Here is a 24178-nt window from a genome sequence, read left to right as displayed (position 1 = left end):
TAAAAAATGTGTACTATTTAAAAGTTATATCAATGCCATGTAATTTAAGCTCTATATCTTAATACTATTATAAAGGCGAAAGTTTGTATGTATGTTTGTTACTCTTTCACGTAAAAACGACTGAACCGATTACAATGAAATTTAGCAAACATATAGAGGGTAACTTGGATTAACACATAGGATAGGTTTTATCCCGGAAATCCCACGGGAACGGGAACTATGCGGATTTTCCTTTGAAAACGCGGGCGAAGCCGCGGGCGGAAATCTAGTTAGGTATATTTTATTTTGCAATACCTTCACGTAGCGTTATGGAGGAAGACGACGATTTTCGTATCTATGAATATTGTCAAAGAAGTTTCACTTCTGTCACGCTATTTTTTTGTTTCTTATTTATAAAGCATTTGAATGCTATAAAACTAAATATCAAACATAAAAATTTGTTGTTAGAACAGCATCCTCCATACATAGACCGTAATACTAAATCCTCTTAAACTACTTAAATACAAGTAGTGAGAAATAGGTGTGAAAAAAACTAATTTATTCGAATGAAAAACTATTCAAGAATTTAATCAGAAAATACAGAACTTGACGTTTAATTTTTCAACGGGCTTAGCCAGACCGTAATATGATTCAAGAGCCGACACTCAGAGGGAAATTATTTTAATTTCCTACTGTGTTTTATTTTTACTTTGGCGCTAGTGGAAAATTATTTTGAGTTACGTTTTGATGTAATTAATATTTTTATTTTTGCGCGAAGGACAGTGTAATATAGGTATTATTTCAAGATTATTGTAGGTTCATGCGTAAAGTGTAATATCTTTTTTTCAGAACATTGTATACGTTCATCTGTGTATTTCCCTAATACATATAAAAAATACCTACTAAAAGTTTTTATACACTTGTTTATAGTAAAGCAATTTACTGAAACAATCACATTAAATCATCACCAACCCAAGTGTAAAGCAAACATTTATGTTCTTTTCCTTGGTTTTCACTTCTTTATAAATGCTGCTAACCTATTTATTTAATCTCTTACTTGACTCACTTACGATTAAAAAAATATTTAAACATCACTACATAGTATAAAACAAAGTCGCTTTTTCTGTCCCTTTGTACCTATGCTTAAATCTTTAAAACTACGCAACGTATTTTGATGCGGTTTTTTGTAATAGATAGAGTGATTCAAGAGGAAGGTTTTAGTATATAATTTATTAGGTTTTAGACAAAGCGGGCGAAGCCGCGGGCGGAAAGCTAGTGTTTAATAAAATTGTAGATATACCTCTTACTACGTACCTACTTAAAAAATAAAATAAACTCAACCAGAATACTAACTACACGTAAAAAGGATCCTCTAACAAAATAATATTCTTATATCCAAAAATATCCAAATCCATTTGATGGATACGCCCCCACTCACGATTGTGACCTGCTGAAAATATTTACCGTACGTGTTTCAAGATGATAAGGAATATCCTCTAAAAATTATTTATAGCGACAACCTTCAGAGAAGGATAACCGAGTTTTGTTGGGAATTTTAGGTAAAATCCGTTGAGGAAAATTTTTATTTGCATTATCTTAAAGCATTTGAATTTTGATATCAATTTGGTGGAATTGTACATGGTATATCTATACTAATATTATACAGCGGCATTTATTGTTATTATAGAGTGTTTTCGGTGTTATAGCCCATTTATGGCGGAAGGCTTATTATATCATCACGCTAAGTCCAATAGGAGCAGAGCAATGCGTGTAAAACCGCCGGACACACAGCTAGTGGTCTGATTCGATATCAATGTATTTATTTATTTAGGGCAACTTACAAAACAGACATTACATGATAACAGATATTTAGATACAAACAGATAGCCGAGTGTTGTTTTAATTACAAGTTGCCACGGCTTGTTAACAAGTGATACATCTGATTACAATCCTGCAAAATATCCATTAAATTCATACATATTAGGACTTAGGGCCGATTTTTCAATGCTTGGTTAAAACTTATCCGTCCAATAAAGTACTACACGATATTATTAAAATGTCACGTAAACTGTCAAATACGGGCAATTAGAATACGTTTATAAAATGCTAGTTTCATACATTATTCGACGAATAAGTTTTAACCAAGGATTGAAAAATCAGCCCTTAATTAAACAGCGGCATTATTATCTAACTCTGTACCGCGCACAGACATTTCTGTAGCAATGTACACAACAACTTTTCTGAAAAGACATATCTATATTACACAGAAATTTCAACTAGATAATAAAATGTTCACAAATCAAGACGTCTCAAACCCATCGATCACATCACACAACAACAGGATACCGACTCCTTTGCAAAAGCCGAAAGTGCACTTCAAAAATTACGAATAAAACGTGCGTTGCAATATATTTGGAAGATTCTGGAACTTTTTATAACCTTATCAATCAGTGATATCTGTCATTGAATGTTGTATAAAGATTCGCCGGCAAAGGATTTTGTAATACACCGATAGCGAAACGTGAAAAAAACAACTCTTTTATATTATTTTGTCGTGCGGTGTGAAACTATTTGTACCTATACTATTTTAAAAAAATCTCGAAAACACAGAGATTTTTTATATTACTTATGTGCTCAAGAAATTTGCGCCCAAAATGTAAAAAAATATAAATGCATCATCACTTAATTATTAAATTAATTACAGTGCTATATTATATACCTAACATTATAAATAAATAAATAAATAAATTATCTTACCTTATAAAACATAATATATTGAAAATAAACTATCGAGTAACATCATCATCCTTTTGAAATCATGTCGGTAAATCAATACACACACGATAATTAATTTTATATGAAAATAATAGTTACTTGAGAATGTAGAAGTACAAACTATTAAAATTATTTCACTTAGCAACACTATCTTATAGGCGCTAAAAATAATAACATATTAAAAACGTCTGTATAATGAAAAATTCCTCAATGTTGAAGGAATTTATTGATAAATTCACTATAAGCTTGTATTTGAGCTGGTTTCAGAGAAAGATTGAAAGAAACATTTCTTGGGAATTTTAAAATGAAATAACTGATGTTTGAAATGCTGTACATGGAATGGTGCTTTTACACATTCGTTTGTTATTTGCGTCGACGAACATTCGTACGAGTGCCGTCGCGAATCACTGTAGATACATTCGTCTTCTGTAGGTATGTCTAAAAGACTGTTTTCAACGCAATATCGCGAATATCAAGGCGAATAATACGCTTTTTAAAGCTTCACCTGTATTTTTGTAGTATATATAACCGACTCTTTTTGATCGATTTCTACCGACTTTTATCGAAAAAATTAAGATCGGTGATAGTACAATAATTTATTATTTCATGAATTTATCTTATAAATGCTTGATTTAGTTTTTTTGTGTTAGATACGTAAACACGTGTTCGTTATTCGCCTTGCTATTCACGAATGTGTAAACGCACGATAAGAACTAAGTACCTACTTCTCGTAGGGTCAGAAGACAATTTCCTGGGTCAAGTGTGCTAGAAGACATTACGCTAACAAATGTGAAGTTTGCGCACTATCGTTATATTTTACTGCACTATGTATAAGACGAGTTTTAGTAAGTTTGTTTGAGATTGGTAATCACATGATATTTTTATTTGCGATTTTTCAATGCTTGGATAAAACTTATCCGTCCAATAAAGTATTACACGATAATATTAAAATGTCACGTAAACTGTCAAATACGCGCAATTAGAATGCGTTTTTAAAATGGTAGTTTTATATATTACTAGTGGTCCGCCCCGGCTTCGCCCGTGGTACATATTTTGCAATAAAAGGTAGCCTATGTTCTTTCTCGGGTATCAAAATATCTCCATACCTCATGCAAATTGGTTCAGTAGTTTAGGCGTGATTGAGTAACAGACAGACAGACAGAGTTACTTTCGCATTTATAATATTAGTAAGGATTCGACGAATAAGTTTTAATCAAGGATTAAAAAATCAGCCCTCTGTTGTATAATGTGACAAATATTTTTGAAGTGAAAACTTCTTTAGCGGCGTTGAGCACTTTTTCTGTAATGGGTATAAAATCTTAAACTCGCGTCAGGACACGTGACCTGATCGAAAAAGCGTAAGACGGATACCATTCCAAAATATCAAACATGCTCAACGTTAATAATCAAGTTTTCACTTCTGCCGGCACTCCCGGAGTGCAACCCGTCTTTTTTTTTGTTTTGTCTGCGTTTTTACTTCAAAAAATATAATGACGTTTATTAGTCTGCAAATAAAATATATTATTGTGTATTATAATTTTTTATTTCAGATAAATTTGATATCCATATAGTTGTTAGTAAGAGGACCTTAAAAACTATAATATATTAGTACTAGCGGTCCGCCCCGGCTTCGCCCGTGGTACATATGAAAAATAGATGTTGGCCGATTCTCAGACTTACCCGATATGCACAGAAAATTTCATGAGAATCGGTCCACCCATTTCGGAGGAGTATGCAGACTAGGTAACATTGTGACACGAGAATTTTATATATGTATAAGATAAGATATTATTATATGAGAGTTGAGACACACATTTGGCCCGCTTAAAGCCACTTCTACTTATTTTAATTATTTAATTGTGATGTTACTTATAACTTTTTTAGAGCCTAAAACAATATTATTTTTCAAGGCAAATCAAAAACATGGTTAAGTTTTACAGATTCTCCCGAAAAAGTCAAATTCTCATTCTATATCATTTGTGGCCGGTCGGCAAATTAGTATAATATCCTGATTATTACGCCAGAAGTGACTAAACAACTTTACTGATTTATACGACATCTTCATTTATTTACCCCTATCAAACAATTATCATTATATTCAAACCTACAAATAAATCCTAAAGAACAAAGCATAATTTTATAATCACAGTCACATTTAGCAATTAATGCAAAAACGAGAATATATGACTGTTATAAATAACAATTAGTGTTATTATTATGAAAATCACGTTCGCAATTAGGACGAGGGTAATGAACGTCGCATTGTGTTTTTTGCGGGTGATCTGTTGACAGGACATATTATGTTACCGAGGGTGGTTTTAAGGGATAGGGTGAAGCGATTAAAGTAAAATAAAACACTTTTTATGTTGCAATATTGTATTTATTTATCACTTTATTAGTTGTACAAATAGGAAACCTTAGAATTACTTACAGCTAAAAACAGAGTGCAACTTGGCGGCCTTATAACTAAGTAGTAAATAGTTGTATTTTAATTTTGATGAAAACTTGTATTATCAAAGTGAACTAAATTAATCCATGTAAAATAACGATATTAAACAATCATTGACGAGAGGAATATAACACTGCGATTCGTTTCTTAATAGGTCTAACTCGCTTCTGTACTGCATCATGCAGAAACTGTTCGTATTGTTTCACAATCCATAAGAGAGGCAAATACCTTTTTTTTTTTTTATAGTGGGGAAATCTTCCAAAGATACCCACGGCCCCCGGGGAAGGAGCCGTGGGTTATGTCGGATTCTTACCGACTAAAACCCCACTGTGTTCCGTCGAGCCGCTTTAATGATGGGGCCGCGGGTATTTGTTAGAATTCTTCCGCGACCCCCTAGAGGCAAATACCTAGAACTAGGCGATTTCTAGGTTCCAATTAAATATGAACTGCCAATAAGTTAAACATTACCGTAAGATTTTTGCACAGATGTTGTAGTATGTGTAGAATTTATAATTTTAACATAGTGTTAGAGTAAAACCAGATACAGTTAAGACGATACACAAAAAAAAATCCACTGCTTGGCGGGCGGAGTCTAATAGCTCGCTATCGCGAACGCCGGTGTGCGCGAAGTCATTCATTGCAAACTCGCCGCGCTGCCGCTGGCCGACTCGGGACAAACATGTATGGAGTCGTCATACAGTTATAATATTGTTATACATTTATTCAATTGTTGATTTATTGGTTTTATTTTCTTGCTTATAAACAAATAATCTTCTTTCCAACAACTACTTAGACATTATTAATAATTATTATTATTTCGTAATGTTTACTTTATTACAAAATAATACAGGTTATAAATAATCTTTAAAATAACAAAAAATATTGTTACTCTGAAAAAATGAAATGGTACTCAATAACGCGGACTACTGAATTGATTTAGATAGAATTTGATGCTGACGTAGATATTACATCATGCCCAGAAATGAAAGGTACTATTTCTGAAAGAAGTTATAAACCCTAATTCTTCTCAGTCAAAGTCAAGAGTGGAAGATATCACTAATACAGTAAAACTGATGCGAAACTTTGGATGTTAATTTGTATATTTTTTTGTTAGTTGTTACTTAATCACGTCAAGACTACATTACCAATTTTGATAAAATATAGCTAATTGCCTGGATTTACACATAGGATACTTTTTATCCGAACTGAACACTTCTGTGGGATAAAACAGGATTCACGATATAACCTAATTCCACGCGGGCAAAGCCGCGGTCGGAATGATATTTTTTTAAATAAAAAAATTGTTTAAAAAAAAACACAAAATATATTGACGCATGTATTTATTTTTTGCACTCTATTATAATTGTAATTATTCAAATTACAAATAATCAAAATAAAATAGCCAGAACAAAGTTAGGCCCTGGTAGGATAGGTAGGCAGGTACAGCAATGTGAGACGAACACTGGCTTATTTATACCAATAATAATGTATTATAAACATTAAATTAAGTTTACTTTCTAACAACAAAAATACATAATATTAGCTAATGTGAAAGCGAATCAACCAATCATCCCACAAAAATGAAATGTGCACACAAATATTCATCCAAATCGGTTCATGTCATTAGGAGGAGTGACTGCAGCGCCATCTTCCGGGCCCAATTGTGTTTCCAGATCACCCAGGAACTCAATTTAATATACTTACACAAAATTTTTCGAAATGAAAACTCACATTACTATGTAAATATGAATATAAACCTGTTTTATTACTAAGCAATTTCCCGCACAGGTGTAGTAAGTATAAATGAAATAAATATCAACATCAAATTCTTTATACAACATACTTACCACCTTCTAAGAAATGTAATTCATGAAATTATTTCGTATTTTTTTAAATATAATACTACTCCAATGAGCTCCTGTTCCATATTATGTCCGCCATACTTCCACTAAGTTCACCATGATTTTTTATTTCTTTGCACTTTGTTGCTTTTTGCTAAAAATGGAATCATGCGATAAAACCAGTAGAACGTTGATAACATACATTTTTGACTGAATAAAGGTACTTACGAAGGAGTGGGTTCACATTGTGAACAATCAGTGGGTTTATTTTCCTTCTGGATTCCGGATTTCTGAAAAGATTATCTATGCTATAAATGAAAAAATCTTACACATTCGTTATGTACTTAAAACAGGGGTACATATCAAACATCGTCTATAATACAATTATCATCTAATTTAAAATAAAACCAACTTACTTCATTAATTTGTTCCAATTGTAAGCATTCTTTTTCCTCCAACCTTTATGTTTCTTCTTCTTATTTTCTTTATTGTCCCCATTTGTCTCATTTTGTCTTATCGTGTTGTCACCCTTTTTTACGATTGCGCGAGCGACACAAGTTCCCCGTGTGACGGCCGTAGCGGGAATGACTCGTGCAGCGATCGGGGTAGGAAGGTACAGGGCGGCTCTCGCTATATTGGCTGGTCGCGCGCTAATTTCAAGTATTTCTTGTTTATTTCAAAACCATCGCATATTTCAAAATTCTAAATCGGTAGACGTATAGGTTGTATATTTTATAGTTAATATCCAAAAAGTCGTAACTTTACGTTTGTTATTTTGAAGATGCCAGAGATTATAAAAAAATAACAATGAGAACTTTGTATTTTTTTTCTATCGAGAAAATATCATGGAATCATGTTTCTAAAACGGTAGACGTATTGTGTTACTATTGAACTTTCTTGTCAAGAATTTTCATCACGACAACTTTAATAATATAAAAATTACGAAGGTTTAAAAAGGGCCGTAAATGTTAGAAAAATTAATTCATCACCTTAAACGAATAAATATTATTTTTATTTCACAGTGCGTTCTACAAATTTAATATCCACTTTATAGGATAGAGTTAAAGATATTCGAATACCATCCTTATAAAAATATTCCTAATTCCCACTTAGTAAACAAACAGTAATTTTTAATACCTACAGAAACATGCAGTTAAATTTAATGTAGTAGATATAGGTAGGTACCTATAGAAGTTAGTAACTTGTACCACACACGAACAATCCCTAACGCATCTATGTATGCAAATTATATTTATTTAATTGCGGTACATTTACTTGGTATTTGTTCTGTGTTGTATCAAATGTAAATATAGAATTTATGTTTAAATAGCTGATTCCACCATGGTTCAGTAGTTACAAATTTATAAGCGAGTCCTAGATTCGATCCCCGATGGAGATATTTTAGTCTCAACATAGCAGAGTTATAATAACTGATATCTAGGATTACTTGTCCCATAAATAAATTGAATCAATAAAACAGATATAAATTGCATTTTCCCCATATACTCAATAATTTTAAAATCAATAATTTTAAAACCATTGATATGTTTTGATATCACATGTATAAAACACAACATACACAATTCCTTTTTACCCGACTGCCAAAGAAGGAGGGTAATGTTTTTCGAGTGTATGTAAGTATGTATGTATGTCTTTTCCTTTGTGACCACCTGTAGCCTAAACGGCTTGATGGGTTTTGATGTATGAGGTATCGTTAGATTTGTCTTGATTACGGGAGTGTCATAGGATACATTTTATCCTAAAAGTCCCACGGGATAAAGTTGTTTTACTCTTTTTTTAGTGTGCAGTCGGGTATTTTGTTTTTTTAATAATAATTCTTGTGTTATTTATTGCAGAAACGATCCATGGAAAACCTGAAAATGATCATTCTATGTGACTATGTCAGCCAGTGCAATAGGTATACAAAATTCAGACGCTACCTTTGCGAAATGCTATTTTAAAAATAATAATATATCTAGCTACTGCACTACATAGTATAAAACAAAGTCGCTTTCTCTGTCCCTATGTCCCTTTGTATGCTTAAATTTTTAAAACTACGCAACGGATTTTGATGCGGTTTTTTTAATAGATAAAGTTATTCAAGGGCAAAGTCGCGGGCGGTAGGCTAGTATCGAATAAAACTAAACTCTAGCACAGAATAATAACTAGTAGCTAGCTAAGTCTAGCAGCGTAATTTTATTCCCGTAAGGCGTGGCAAGCCCCGCCCAGTGGAAGGGGTACCAGATGCGCGTGAGTTGAAACTTGAAAGGGCTTTGTTGATAGCATCTCCGACCTAATTGCCCTTTTAAACGTTTAACTTACTGTTTAATATTTGTGTTTGAATTTTTATAATTCGTTTAGAAGCTTTTTTTCGCTAAATTAAGAAAAATATTACATATTTAAGTAAGCTCCTCGCTTAGTTGAATACAGCCACACTGTATATTTCGTATTTTTGTGAGTAACTTATTTTATTTGTCAAGTACAAATATAACAAAAACTGTACCTATAATAGGTGGATTTGGAACATACGGAAATATTTTCTTCTATTAATTCTTGTCAAGATTATAATGAGGTATTTTTTTTAAATATAATCTCTGCAAAGCTATGTATCTATCTATATCATCCGAGTAACAGCTAACTGTATGTAGAATAACACTATATTATAATACTTTACAATATTCTCTTCAAATTGATTCCAATTCGTGATAAAATTATAACACAATATCAGAAATAGCATTTAAAATGTACAATTATTAAACAATAGCACCGTTAAATCACTTCAAATACAACTATAATCAGAGTCAATGAATTAGTAAGCCGCATTCTTTTGTAACACAAAACCCGCCAATTTCAAAGCGCTTAACGTGTCACAAATATATAATTTTGACGATAAAATCTATCTATCGGCTATAGGGCGACAATTACAGCTAAATAAAGAATGAAATTTTAAGCCCCATTCATTCTATTATGGATGTAACATGAAACTATTGTATGAGGTGTGAGAGGCTTAAACGGTATTTGATTTCTTTTTTATTCCTGCTAAAGAACATGTAAATGTATTGGCTTGTATTGAGTGCGGGTCGTTTGTGTTTAAAGCTATGCCGCTTTTTGATAACTCAAATAAATGGTAGCCAGTTATATTACAGGGAGTTTAAGAAAGAAAAGTAGACAGCGCAGACAACTAGAGTTGAACAACAATCGTATTGTATTTTGAATTTTATCTATATACTAATATTATAAAGCTGAAGAGTTTTTTTGTTTGAACGCGCTAATCTCGGGAACTACTGGTCCGATTTGAAAAGTTCTTTCGGTGTTAGATAGCCCATTTATTGAGGAAGGCTATAGGCTATATATCATCACGCTAAGACCAACAGGAGCGGAACAATGCGGGTAAAACCGCGGGGAACAGCTAGTAATTATTAATTTCCGCCGCGTTTTTTATTGTATAAACGTGAGCCAAGAAATGTGAGATGTAACAAGAAATATTTCTTATCTTAGATTTGACTACTTTATTTTTAATTTACTCCTAATGAATTCATTTTATAAACAAGATTGATCTGCCCCCCTATGCAAGTGGCTTTCTGTTAGCGTAGCGTTCAATAGAATAGACTACGAATGTATGAGATTGACGTAACCTGTAGATACGTTTATCTACAGCTACGCTAACAGAAAGCCACTTGCATAGGGGGGCTGAGTGTTGGCAAAATCTCAATTATCTATTAAAAGTCGAGCCTTTGCTATCGTGTTATCGACAAAAAGTTTTTATATTAAAAGTTTTAACGGAGTATAAGAACGGAATGATAATGCTGGAGTATATTTTAGTTTCAACGTTTATTTACCGTTACGATTATCCAGGGACCATGTAACGGATATAAATTTAACTAGATGGAGCTTTATTTGAAAAAGATACCTATTGTTTCATTTGAAAGAAAGAAAGAAAGAAAGAAAGAAAGAAAAAACGTTTATTTAATGGCACATAGCCTCACACGTACATAATTCAAAGCAATTTATACAATACTTATAATACCTACTTACTTACTACAATACTTAAAAATACACATTGAAGTGTGTAGTCTGTGAAGCATGATGCCATTAAAAGGGGAAATCACTCATATTTGCTTTACCTGCCTATGGCAAAGCAAAATACGCGGGCTAGAATCCTATCGACATATTTTGTACAATGCTATGAAATTGTTATTAGTAGGTAGAGTATGTTTAAGAAGAAAATAATATGTGAAAATGATAACGCTGTTATAGGTCATACTCTAGTATGACCTATAACAGCGTTATCATACTCTAGTATGACCTATAACAGCGTTATCATATTTCTCAAAATAGACCGGTGCACTGGAGCTTTGTTTTTGGTACTTAAATTATATTATAATTAGGTAACATAGATGATAGAATACGTAACATATGCCGTCTTAATAAGATACACCTACGTCGTTTAGACTTTTTATTAAGAGAAGCTAAATTTACTTGGAATGACGACGACAAAAATATATGTGTTGTTCCCCCTCTTCTATTCGTTCTAATAAATATTCAAAATACTTTTTTTAAAAACAGTTATGATATATTAGGAAAACAACATTATAAAAATTGCTAGGTATAATTGGTCGGAATCTATTCTAAAACGGCATTCGTAAAAGCTTTAACTTCAAGACACGTTATACAGCTAGCAATAACGACATCTAGTATGCTCTAAATCTATTTACAATTGTTTATTTGAACATGGAAGGCCATTCTCAAGAGATTTTACAGCACTGGTTAAACTTGTGTGGTTTTGTTTCCAATAGCTTATTACAATAAACCTGAGTTACTGGAAACATGAATTTGTTCTCGTTCAATAAACATTATAAGTTTAAATTTTAGTGTAATAGTTAGTGAATAGTGATGTGGTAGGTATGAAAAAATCTTTCTATACAAATATTATAAAGAGGAAAGGTTTGATTTTTTGTTTGTTTGTTTGTATGAATTGAATAGGCTCCGAAACTACTTGGCAGATTTGAAAAATTCTTTCACTGTTGGAAAGCTACATCATTTCTGAGTGACATAGGCTAGGTTTTATCCCGGAAATCCCACGGGAACGGGAACTATGCGGGTTTTTTTTTGAAAACGCGGGCGAAGCCGCAGGCGGAAAGCTAGTATATTTTATAAATCTCGTATCACAATGATGTTATGATAATGAAAACTCAATATGATAAAATATATAATAGGTGTTTACAGACATATTAACAGAAGAAACCTTAATTATTATTTATCAAATAAATATTATTTAAGTTTTTTATACTAACGTAAAGACTTTCAAGTTAAAAAAGTTATTTATTGATTCACAAAAAGCTTCACAGCATATTTATTAAGTAATAAATATAATTTTTAAACTCCCTTCCCTTATTAACGAATGACTCTACATTAAGAAATGAGGTTTTCATCCTCTTCTGCAGACCGTACTATATTATTTTATAGTACCTACATGTTATAATGAACACAGATATATTAAATATAACCTAATCCCAGTTCCCCACCGCAATCTAACCGAGACCGCAGCAAACTTCAACCTGGTAGAGACAGCAAATTAAATCTTATTTTTTTATGTTTATTATTTATTTTTGTTTAGATATTGATTGTTTCTGCTTCGTTATGTATGTATTGTTGGTAAATGGCGGCTCTCCATAAGGACCCGCCTAAAGTAGCGAGAGAGAATAAATTGTTAGGTCTATTGTATGAAATAATCATCATAATTATAATGTAGTAGTACAAAATCTAATGTTTTAAAAATAGTAGTGTATAAAGTCGGTTCACCACGTGAAAAATTTGGTAATTATAACGTTTATTATATAGGTCGTTATAGCAAAATTAGATTTCACTGAGAATATTATATTAGTTTAACACAAAAGAAAAAAGTGATTAACATTTTATATTTACCACATAAATCAATACTTTTTTTGCACTATCCCATAAATCATTATCTTCAGGTTGTTAGGTAGAGATTGCTGTTCAACAAGAAGGCCGCCTTTTGTGAAAATTATGCTTTTTTTAACACTACATCATATACATAACTACCTGCGCACCCGCATTGCTCCGCTGCTGTTTGTCTTAGCGTGTTGATATATAGCCTATAACCTTCTTCGATAAATGGGCTATCTATCACCGAATTTTTTCAAATCCGACTCGTAGTTCCTGAGATTAGCGCATTCTAACAAACAAACAAACAAACTCTTCAGCTTTATAATATTAAGTATAGATATTGTTTTTTCTTAGTTTCTATAATAAAGAAATATAAATAAATCAATCAAATTAAACTCGACTTGTTTGCTATCTGTACTTTTATAGGCTCATCCTGTGGCTTGCATCGCTAGGGAATGAGTCAGAAATTTTCTAATACCGAGTGTGGGCACTGTGTCTCTTATGTCTAGATTATTATAGCGATCTAATGTTTAATATGATTTTTAAAATATTTTTTTTACGTACACAATAATATAATATAATAAATTTATTTAGGGCCGATTTTTCAATGCTTGGATAAAACTTATTCGTCGAATAATGTATAAAACTACTATTTTAAAAACGTAATCTAATTGCCCGTATTTGACAGTTTACGTGACATTTTAATATTATCGTGTATTCCTTTATTGGACGGATAAGTTTTATCCAAGCATTGAAAAATCGGCCCTTAATATTATAATTGTTTTATCTGTTTGTCAAATAAATTATAACAATACAAGAATGTTTATTCTTATCTTCGGAATTACCTACTTGAACTATAATAATGGGATTTTCACGGGTTGATAACAACGGGTCACCATGAAATTTGACTTTGATTGCAAAGCATTAAATTTGGTAGTTTAGGTCGTAATTAGACGGAAAAAAAATATATGGCATGAAAAACTTTGCTTTTGTGCTTAGAAGACTGATTGAACGAAATTTTTAAAAATCTCGAATTTTAATTTTTGATTGAAAATAAAACTATTGAAATAAAAATGTTTATTATTTTTATTAAGTTTTACTATCAAATTAGCTTACAGAAAAGTGGGAAATAACTTAATAGTGCACACTTTTAATTTTTATTTTATGTTCATAGCTACTTTCTCTCAATAAACCCCAAATATAGTCGCCCATCATGTTTTCATTGTATTGGCCTTGATAGCGTTGTTCAAAATTCATGATGTCCTGATGGAAACGTTCTCCTTGCTCTTCGGAATAGGCTCCCATATTGTTTTTAAATTTATCCAAATGAGCATGCAGCATATTATGTACTTTTAATGACATCCTGCAGCCCATGGCCTTAAAATTTGTAATTTGCCTTACCTTCCAAACACCTTTTACAATAACTACAAGCAACATGTGGAGCCCATGGCTTATCTTGATTCCGTACAGGACAGTCAAAATATGCTTCATAGGCTTCACAGAGAACGTGAGATGTCTTTAGTTCATATTTCACGTCTCGAACTTTAATAAATTGACCACATATAAAACAAAATGCATCAGCATCGTATTTGCACTTTCGTGACGACATTTTAAGTTATTCTGGGCTTGTAAATAACACCTGATGGTTGTTTATCACTCGGGTGCCATCTAGCGGCACATTGTAAACGTTTATACCCCACTCTCACCGCGGGGTCTTTTTAAAAATATTAAAATCAATTAAAATTTATGAAAAAATTGAAAAATTAGTATTATTATTATAACTATCACAAAAGCAAACTTTATACCGAAAAAAGGTATTTTCTTTTCGTTTTTGTGCATAACTAACTGGAAAATAATAGTATAAACTTTAGGACAAAGAACGAAAATTTTTTTGTCGAGTCGTGTAATTGATGCTAATTGTTATATTATAGATACAGTTTTCACCTATACATTTTAAATCGCCTCAAATTATTAAAAACCATCCTAAAACCGGAGCAAACGGCTACTATTGATCAAAACTAGCAACGCATGACATGATGTTTTTATATGAAATCATTGAAGTGTAAAATTTTGATATCAATCAACATCTTTCGATTTTTTCCTCTGTCTCGTGTCGCAGCTGTTCCACTAATATCGCCGAAAACTGATCCGCCCACTATTTTGGCCAAGGTGTAAGAAAATAATAGTTGAGTGGGTTCCGTATAGATATTTAGGAGTGGTTTCTTTAATATTCTATGTAAGGAATTTAAAATAAAAATATGGTTCCATATACATACCTAAGTAAATATTATGTAATTCCCGATTTGCACTGCTCTTCAGTAGAATTTAAAGACAACGCTTAATTATTGTTTTTACTTAAAAATAGTATAATAGTCGATGCATCAACTGTTATCATTCAGTTGTTTCTGAGATAAGCCTACATAAGATAATCTAGGATTTTTTTCCTTCCGTGGCTAGTTACTCGTAGTTAGCTATAGATTGAACAGATTCTGATCACAATTTTATTTATTTATACAATATTAGGTTACGTCCTGCGGATCTCTAAAACGATTAACACGTGGCCAGAAACACCGGTCGAGGGTCACCTTTAAAGCTATATTTTATATTTGTTTTTTGAGCACGCGTTTATTTCTAAAACAAACTAAGGTTCAACTTAAAAATATATCTTATATTATATATTACTAGCAGTCCGCCCCGGCTTCGCTCGTGGTACATGTTTACGTTTTCTCTACATAAGAACCATCCTCGTACTTCAAGGAATATAATAAAAAAAGAATTATCGAAATCGGTTCAGCCGTTCTCGAGTTATGCGCTTACCAACACATTTTGCGATTCATTTTTATATATAAGAAGAAGAAGAAGATATAAATACAGAATTTAACAGATACACATGTAAAATAAATATCAGGATATAGATTTTTGTCTGTATCTTGAAAATTACTGAGTCAATTTTGGTGGAACCTGCATTGTTCCCTCTGAACTATAGTTTGTAGATAAAACACTGGCACTAGATACCAATTAGCTTTTTATCTACGCAATTAAAAGCAACACAGACAAATCGTAACTAACAAACATAAACACAATATAAACTTTATTGAAGTCGGTTAAAAATAAACCAAATTTAGCGTCCGTCCAGACTCCAGTTGCTGTCAGTGACGTTGATGGTCTCCCGAGTTTAATTACAGCTTCTGTTTTGTGAACTAGCTTCAAGCTATCATTCGATGTTGGATGGGGAAATTAATTCGGTTTAAAGCGATTGAATTGCCTTAAACTTGGATTTATAGGGTTTAAAAATTATGTATGAATTTAAAAACCATTCAGTAGGTACTTTTTTTCTAAAAATTGTCGTGATGCTCTCATAGAAATTGATGGTTAAAATATGCATGTAAAATTAGATAACTTTTCCTATGCCACAAACAAGCTGTTAAAATGTAACAGACAGACACACAGTTACACTGGTTTAATTGTAACAAACAGAGTTTAAGTTCATAACATTTTTATTAATGTTTACAAGTGTTTATATATAGGTAAGTAAGTAGTAAATTCTTCCTACGATCTAACCAGAACATTAGTTTTAAAGGGGAGACTGGACAATCTCCTATTAACCAGGTGCCCGATTCGTATTTTACTTAAATTCATATTCTATATCATCCGTAGACCGTAGTCCTGACCTAGGAACTACCTTAATAAGACCTAGATACTATAGTAGAGCCAATTTAATAGGCAACATTTGACGTCTATCAATTTTATCTTCATAGGGTGGTAACCTGCTTAAAAACATCGATTAAAGTGAATTAATCGATACGGACTTGAAACATTTGTCAATCGAACTTGAAACACATGTCAATAATTTATGATAATTTTTATTCCCAAGTAATCAATGCATTCGATTCTAGATGTCAGATTTCGATTTTTAGAGTAACGTCTCTGGTATTTAAAAAGAAAAAAGGTTTATTGACACAAAATTGTAGCGACGTCAGTTCTTTAAATCAGAAATTGTTCATTATGTTTAGAATGGTTTATCAGTAAAATCAAGTCCTAAAATTACTTCTATCGGTCATTATTATTATAAATATGTAATCGTAATTGAAAAAAGTTAAACAAATGTGCAGTTCTAACAAAACGAAATATCATGTTATTCTATGTCGTGGTTACTAGGTTACGTTGTTGAATTTTGTTGAACTGTCAAATGTTGCCTATTAAAATGGCTCTACAATATATGCTATTTTATACACAGATATGCGAAAATGAACCTTATCTACAGCGAATCATTAGATAAAACAGAACGTCCCCAGTGTGCGTCTTTGAATAATAAGTAGTTGAATTAGTAGTTTAGGAGTTGGAGAACTTGATACGATTATTAATTAACAAATTAAATCGCATGTTCACGTAAGGTTTGAGGCAAATGCATACACAAAATATATTATACATCCGTTTCACTGATCGATTTTTTTAGTAATAAGGTTGGTAATCAGCCTTCTGTTTCATGGTAGTTTTTTTTTCTATCTGATTCGAGTCAAAACTGGGATCACTAATGTGGCTACTACCTACTACACTACCTACTTAAAATGTTTTTTTTTTCAGGCTATAGCCTGTAGTTACATTATAAATACTAGATAAAAACGTATATATCCATCATTTATTGGTGATAGTTAGATATATCTATATAATATTTTAAATGCAAAAGTGTGTGAGGATGTGTATATGTGTGTTTGTTATCTGTCACGCAAATACTACTGAACCAATTACAATGAAATTAAGCACACATATAAAATAGTATAAATAGATATAACTTTAACTAGCTTTCCGCCCGCGGCTTCGCACGCTTTGTCTAAAACCTAATAAATTATATACTAAAACCTTCCTCTTGAATCACTCTAGCTATTAAAAAACCGCATCAAATTCCGTTGCGTAATTTTAAAGATTTAAGCATACAAAGAGACATAGGGACCGAGAAAGCGACTTTGTTTTATACTATGTACTGTATGTAACTACATGTAACTACAGCAGCTCTTAGTCAATTGAAGATTCCACATTAGTATGAAACGTCCGTCTCACCTGTGACAAATTGTCGCCAATCTGTTCGCTAATTTATTATTCATTACGCCCTAATAAGTTACTTTGTGGTGAACTGAAACTGGTTAATATTTATGTGTTTATTACGGAAACACGCAATGTATGAGCTTGGAATATACTTCTAAAATATTTTAATTTTTTTTTATTGTATTTAAAAAATAAAAGCACAAAATGTCTCTGGACTATAATCCAGAGGTGGCGCGAACACCCTGTGATGACGGGTGCCTTACAAAAAAAAAATATACTTCTAATATTAAGCATCTGTGAGGATGGATTTTTGTCAATTTTGTGCAAAAACCGTTGAGTTTTTTTATGAAATTTGAACAAGAGAGCAATTATGATATTATTTATTACTAGCGGTCCGCCCCGGCTTCGCCCGTGGTACATATTTATGTTTTCTCTACATAAGAACCATCCTCGTACTTCAAGGAACATAATAAAAAAAGAATTATCGAAATCGGTCCACCCGTTCTCGAGTTATGCGCTTACCAACACATTTTGCGATTAATTTTTATATTATAGTGTGTAAAATGTGTAGATAGGTTACAAACAGAACATTCGATCTTCAAAAACGGAACACTTACGCACACCTAATGCACCCTAAAGGGCTAAGGAAATGTATGGCATGAATCATGATTCAATGATCGTGATAGAGACAACTGAAAAATATTCTGGCTAGGTAGCTACATTTTGACGTACCGTTCCTAGAGCCCTTTTAATCGAAACCTTTTTACTTATAATATTATTGACAGAGATGGAATTATCTGGATTACAAATGATATTATGGTATTGTTTATTTATTTAATTATTATTTTTTAATCAAAGGAATATTCTGTAATCACTCGATACATTATCGCACGAAATTACCCATTAGTAATTAAACAATAAGCGGTAATAAGCGCCTCGCGTGAGATGTTACTGAAGCTTAAGTGGAATGATTTATTATTAGATTTCCCTTCATATCGTGACATTTATACGAGTATAACACGCGAGTGTAATTAGCGAAAGATTGTGTTACTTGTCTGTTCTGCAATAATATGTGTATTGTGTATACTATCATTGTGTATATAATATTATGTACTAATTATTTTATTAAGAAACTAGATTTCCGCCCGCGGCTTCGCCCGCGTTTTCAAAGAAAAACCCGCATAGTTCCCGTTCCCGTGGGATTTCCGGGATGAAACCTATCCTATGTGTTAATCCAAGTTACCCTCTATATGTGTGCTATATTATTTCATTGTAATCGGTTCAGTAGTTTTTGCGTGAAAGAGTAACAAACATCCATACAAACTTTCGCCTTTATAATAGTATTAAGATGTAGGTAGATAGAATACGACTCTATGAAACTTGCTAATTTTTCAATATGTAATTAATTTTATCTAACCTGGTTAAATCTAAACGTAACATAAAAAGGACAATTATAATCTTAATATAATAATTATATAAATCTCGTGTCACAATGTTTGTCCTCAATGGACTCCTAAACCACTTAACCGATTATAATAAAATTCACACACCATGTGCAGTTCGATCCAACTTGAGAGATAGGATAGTTTAAACATGTAGGTACCACGGGCGAAGCCGGGGCGGACCGCTAGTATGATATAAGATTTCATTGTCTATGTTAATTAAAATTGCAGTTCAAAAAATATTGCCTATATAACCTCTTGTTCATGAATTCAGTTAAAAATATATTCTACTCTCGTAAAATAGAGCTTAAATAAAAATAATAATAAACCGTCTTATCTCTGTCCTATAAGTATCAATTTATAAAACATTACAGTACCTTTAAATTAATAAAACAAATCTTAAGATAGAATAAGGAATAATAAAAGACATAGGTCGTTTGAAGGAAACAAGCTCACTTGTGATAGGCCGCTATAAAAATCTAAAGAATTACTCTCTAGTCTCTACCACCAATCTCTAATAATATTGTTTGGATATGATATTTTTTTATAAAAAATGCACTAAATTATAGGAACTTGTTCTGTGGGTATTTTGTACCTTTATTATTGTTACTCCTAAATGGATGTAGGTACGATCGAAGTGTGCTGTGTGAGGTGACAAAAATTTATATCTAATTATAATATGTATTTCGCGAAACGAAATGTGACGAATAATATTTAAGCTTTAGACTAATGTAAATAAAAATACATCACATATTCACATCAACAAATAAATGAAAGTAGGTACATATTATTAATTATAATTTTTGCCTTATCCACATTTAGTTGTTCTTAGTGTTTTAGGTTCAATCGTAATACGGGGAACAATCAAGTGCTTGTAATCAAAGCTACGGGCTAACCTTGCCTTGCTCAGAGCTATAATTTACACTAAGGATTGGATGGTGCAATGGTTAATATGAACGTGAGATAGGTAGCGGATTCTGATAATATCATGCAAACTAGGTAGGTACTTACTCAATATAATAATTTTAAAATTAATAATACTTGCTTTTAGTCAGTTACTTATTGTTATAAACTCGGCTATATTATATCAGTGAAAGCAGAAAGTCCCACTAAAAACAGCATAGCCGTTTTGCAAATCAGTAAACAGACAGACTGTTCTAATGATGTTCTATTGTGATTTGTGATAGGTTCCGCATGGCGTATAGCTACGAACGTATCTTCATAATATTATGAATTTCATAAAAAAAAACCTGTTATTACAACTGACAACATTACAAACAAACACTTCAATCCAATATTTGTATAGATTTAAATTATCAAATTTAACGGTTATACAATGACTCGAATAATTTATTATTCCTAATTAATTTGATGACGTCAGCGTATCGAATGACATTCGCAACTGAATAAAAGATACGAATTAAAAATATTTATTTTATCACCAACTGCTACCTTCGCGGCACTTAATTCAAACACAAATAAATTTCATACAAAAATAATCTCTAATTCGTAAAAATAGAGTTCAAAATATGTATACAATTAAATACCAGAGAAAATTGTAAATCATTACATGTGACAAAATGATTTGCGAAAAACGATCCTGTATCCTTTTAATAAGGTTCAAGGTCGCGATGATAAGCTTAAGTATGTAATAAATTAATAATGTATAAAATAATTGAATCACAAGAAATTCATTTCTAAAGCTTGAGATATAAGGTTTGTTTTAAATTGAAATACTTTTAACTTTATTGGGGTGTAAAAGGAAGTAAATTAATAATTATATTTATAAGAGAATGAGCTCTATTACTTAAAAGATAAGTCTTAATTTTAAAGTATTACATTACGGAAATTCGAAGCATATGTGCACTTAAGAAATCACTTCAAACGTAAGGGTAATTACATTAATTCAATTAATTATTACTATTGTATGTTTGAATTATATTTTATAATAATAAAGTAGGGTTGACTTCTTGAATTTGCATGGTTAATATCAAAAAACACACATAATATTCTTATTGTAGGTATGTAATAATAAACAAAGTTTTGAAATTAAATATCTCTCAAAAAAGTTCTGAAAGAAAAATATTTTTACATAATACATTTAGGTATGTATTCTTCTTATAAAGGAGGAAAATCCCTAATCGCGTGAATTTTTAATACCAAGGTATTTATTAATATCCAAACAGACTAAAAAAAATCTCAAAAACTTTAATAATAAAACTGCCAAACGGCCAGAGGCGATGATTAGGAAGTGTTTTCGGGGTATACACAAACAAACTAATTAGACGATAATCTGTGTATACAAGGTCACGTGTCGTGCCCTCAAGCAACGGGAATGATGGGAAATATTATAATTAATTATTGTAAATTGTAAGCATAATATTCCTCTTGGAAAAACAAATAAGGTCAGGATTAGCAATTTATTAGCTCGAAATAAATATACATAGTTACTTGTCTATTACGACTGTGAGTTGTGACGATTATATTATTTTTTTATCGATGTCGAAAAAAACGTTGAATTCCGTTGATATTTTTAATATGCACTTGGAAAGGAAGGAATCGATTTTTTTAACCACTATTCCTTTTATAAATTTGATGATATCGTTAAAAGAGCCGTAATAGAGAAAGCTTTAGAAAACATCAGAAAACCCTTAGTAATATCACAGAATAATAACTAGTAGCTAGCTAGTAATATTATAAATTTTGTATTTATATATTTTGTGTGTTTGTTTGTTTCAGGCATAGACAAATATATTTAAATTATATTCGTCCATGGTTTCAGGTCACAATGGAGCGAATTTATAGCATTATTTTTATAGATGGAGATAGAGAGATGAAATTTATCATGTCATTCCCATGGAAATTTTCTTTGACCGCTCGAGAGAAACCACGTGGTTAGTTCTCTAGACCGATAATCAATTTCGGAACAAAACTGTAATTTCAACACTCCGCTCGTCGCCTCCATAGCTCAGGGGTTAGAGCACTGGTCTTGTAAACCAGGGGTCGAGAGTTCAAATCTCTCTGGAGGCAGATAGAAATTTTTTTTTCTATTTACTTATGTATTACTCAAAACAAAAAAGGCAAATGTTTAAAAAAATAAAGGACTTTTGTACCATATCCTTTGTTTTATTTTTTCCCATATAAATACGAGTGTTATTGAATCAATGTTAATAAATTTTAACTACCTATGTACATGTATTTTGTGATTATAAAATATCATTGATTTACTACAGGTACGTACCTATTGTTATTTTCGTCTTCATTTATTTTACAGTTCATCTCTGTAACGTGTTAGTATTTACTTATAAAACTTTTCCTACTAATCCTTCCTAAATACTACCAATATCTAGTATTTAAATGTGTAAGTTTGTGAGGATGGATGGATGGATGTTTGTTACTCTTTCACGCAAATATTACTGAACCAATTACAATAAAATTTGGTATGTAGGTAGCTGAAGATCCAGAATAAAACAGCCAAGGTACCTACTTTTTATCACGGAAATCCCACAGTTTATATTTTCAGATCATATTGATAATATCTTTCATTTTATATTTTAAGTTTTAACTGACGGGTAAATGGAACATATTTAGCGAACATTTTTATATTTAATATTAATTATTACAATCTATGAACTACCTACATAATTTGGTACCTAATATTTTGTTACAGATATTGTTCATCGCCTCCATAGCTCAGGGGTTAGAGCACAGGCCCAGTAGACAAAGTAACAATTACAAAACGATAACGAAGTTAGAAATCGCAAAAATGTATGGGATTGACATACGCCGCGTTAGATCACGTGGTCTATCTAATGTCAATCCCATACATTTTTGCGATTTCTAACTTCGTTATCGTTTTGTAATTGTTACTTTGTCTAAGGCCCCTGGTCTTGTAAACCAGGGGTCGAGAGTTCAAATCTCTCTGGAGGCAATACGTACATAATAAAATAGTTATATCTGCTATTTTAAATATTTGTTTTTTTTTTGGAAATCAACACATTCCTTCAAATTGATGAAATATTTGTAGATTATGTTTTTAATAAGATATTAGTAACATAATTGTTTTTAATTACTCGTTACAATTATTCTAATCAGCAAAAACATATTGATAAAATTTTATCATAAGAAATTGAACTAAAACTGACACACAGATAGTGAATATATTATACTTAGATTAATTTCGTCATGAGTCAATAATCATTATATCTAAGATCTAACGCTTACACTCTTTTAAATTTTTATACAGGGTGTCCCGCCAACGGTATACTAAGCTCAAAGAAGGTTATAGTTTTTCATACGCTGAGTATGTAAAAAATACTTATAAAATTCCAGGCGCATTTTTTTGCAAATAGATGAATTCTTTTTAATCTTAAAACTCTATGTGTACACCTCCAACAAGCAACCCGCCCAATTCTGCCATCCGCACGTGAGCTATCGTTTAAGATTATGTTTTCATAGACATTAGCGAAGCGATATTATGCCGGCAGCGCAAAGCTAGAGAAGAAAACAGAAAAAAATTTGAAAACAATTTTGGGCGTAATGCAAGACTACAAGTTCCTTCGCGCTTAGTATACCGATAGTGGGACATTCTGTATATATTCTGTGTATCCGTGTTAATTGTAAACATTCGTATGCCTAGTATAAGTAAAAGTTGATGATGAATATGGTTTTTATTTTACACATAAGTACATACCTAAAAATAATATTGTATAGAAGGAAGAGACTGAGGTTCTAATTCTTCA

General features: G+C 31.7%; 1 long non-coding RNA gene and 1 other non-coding gene across 2 annotated transcripts; one reads left to right on the top strand and one right to left on the bottom strand.

Annotated features, from left to right (window-relative positions):
- Positions 1 to 7078: 7078 nt before the first annotated feature.
- Positions 7079 to 8017, bottom strand: LOC149903113 (uncharacterized). The gene is made up of 3 exons (XR_016457443.1): positions 7461 to 8017; positions 7273 to 7334; positions 7079 to 7198 (listed from the first exon to the last, which is right to left on the bottom strand). It is a non-coding gene; the product is annotated as an uncharacterized LOC149903113 (long non-coding RNA).
- A 14376-nt stretch (positions 8018 to 22393) lies between these two features.
- TRNAT-UGU (transfer RNA threonine (anticodon UGU)) lies at positions 22394 to 22466 on the top strand. Its single transcript has one exon. It is a non-coding gene; the product is annotated as a tRNA-Thr (tRNA).
- The last annotated feature ends 1712 nt before the right edge of the window (positions 22467 to 24178 follow it).

The sequence above is a fragment of the Colias eurytheme genome, chromosome 14 (genome assembly GCF_061535395.1).
Source record: "Colias eurytheme isolate Ceu_HAF_F1 chromosome 14, ilColEury1 Martin Lab GWU primary, whole genome shotgun sequence".
Classification (NCBI taxonomy): Eukaryota; Metazoa; Arthropoda; class Insecta; order Lepidoptera; family Pieridae; genus Colias; species Colias eurytheme.
This window is presented reverse-complemented; position numbering and strand designations above follow the sequence as displayed.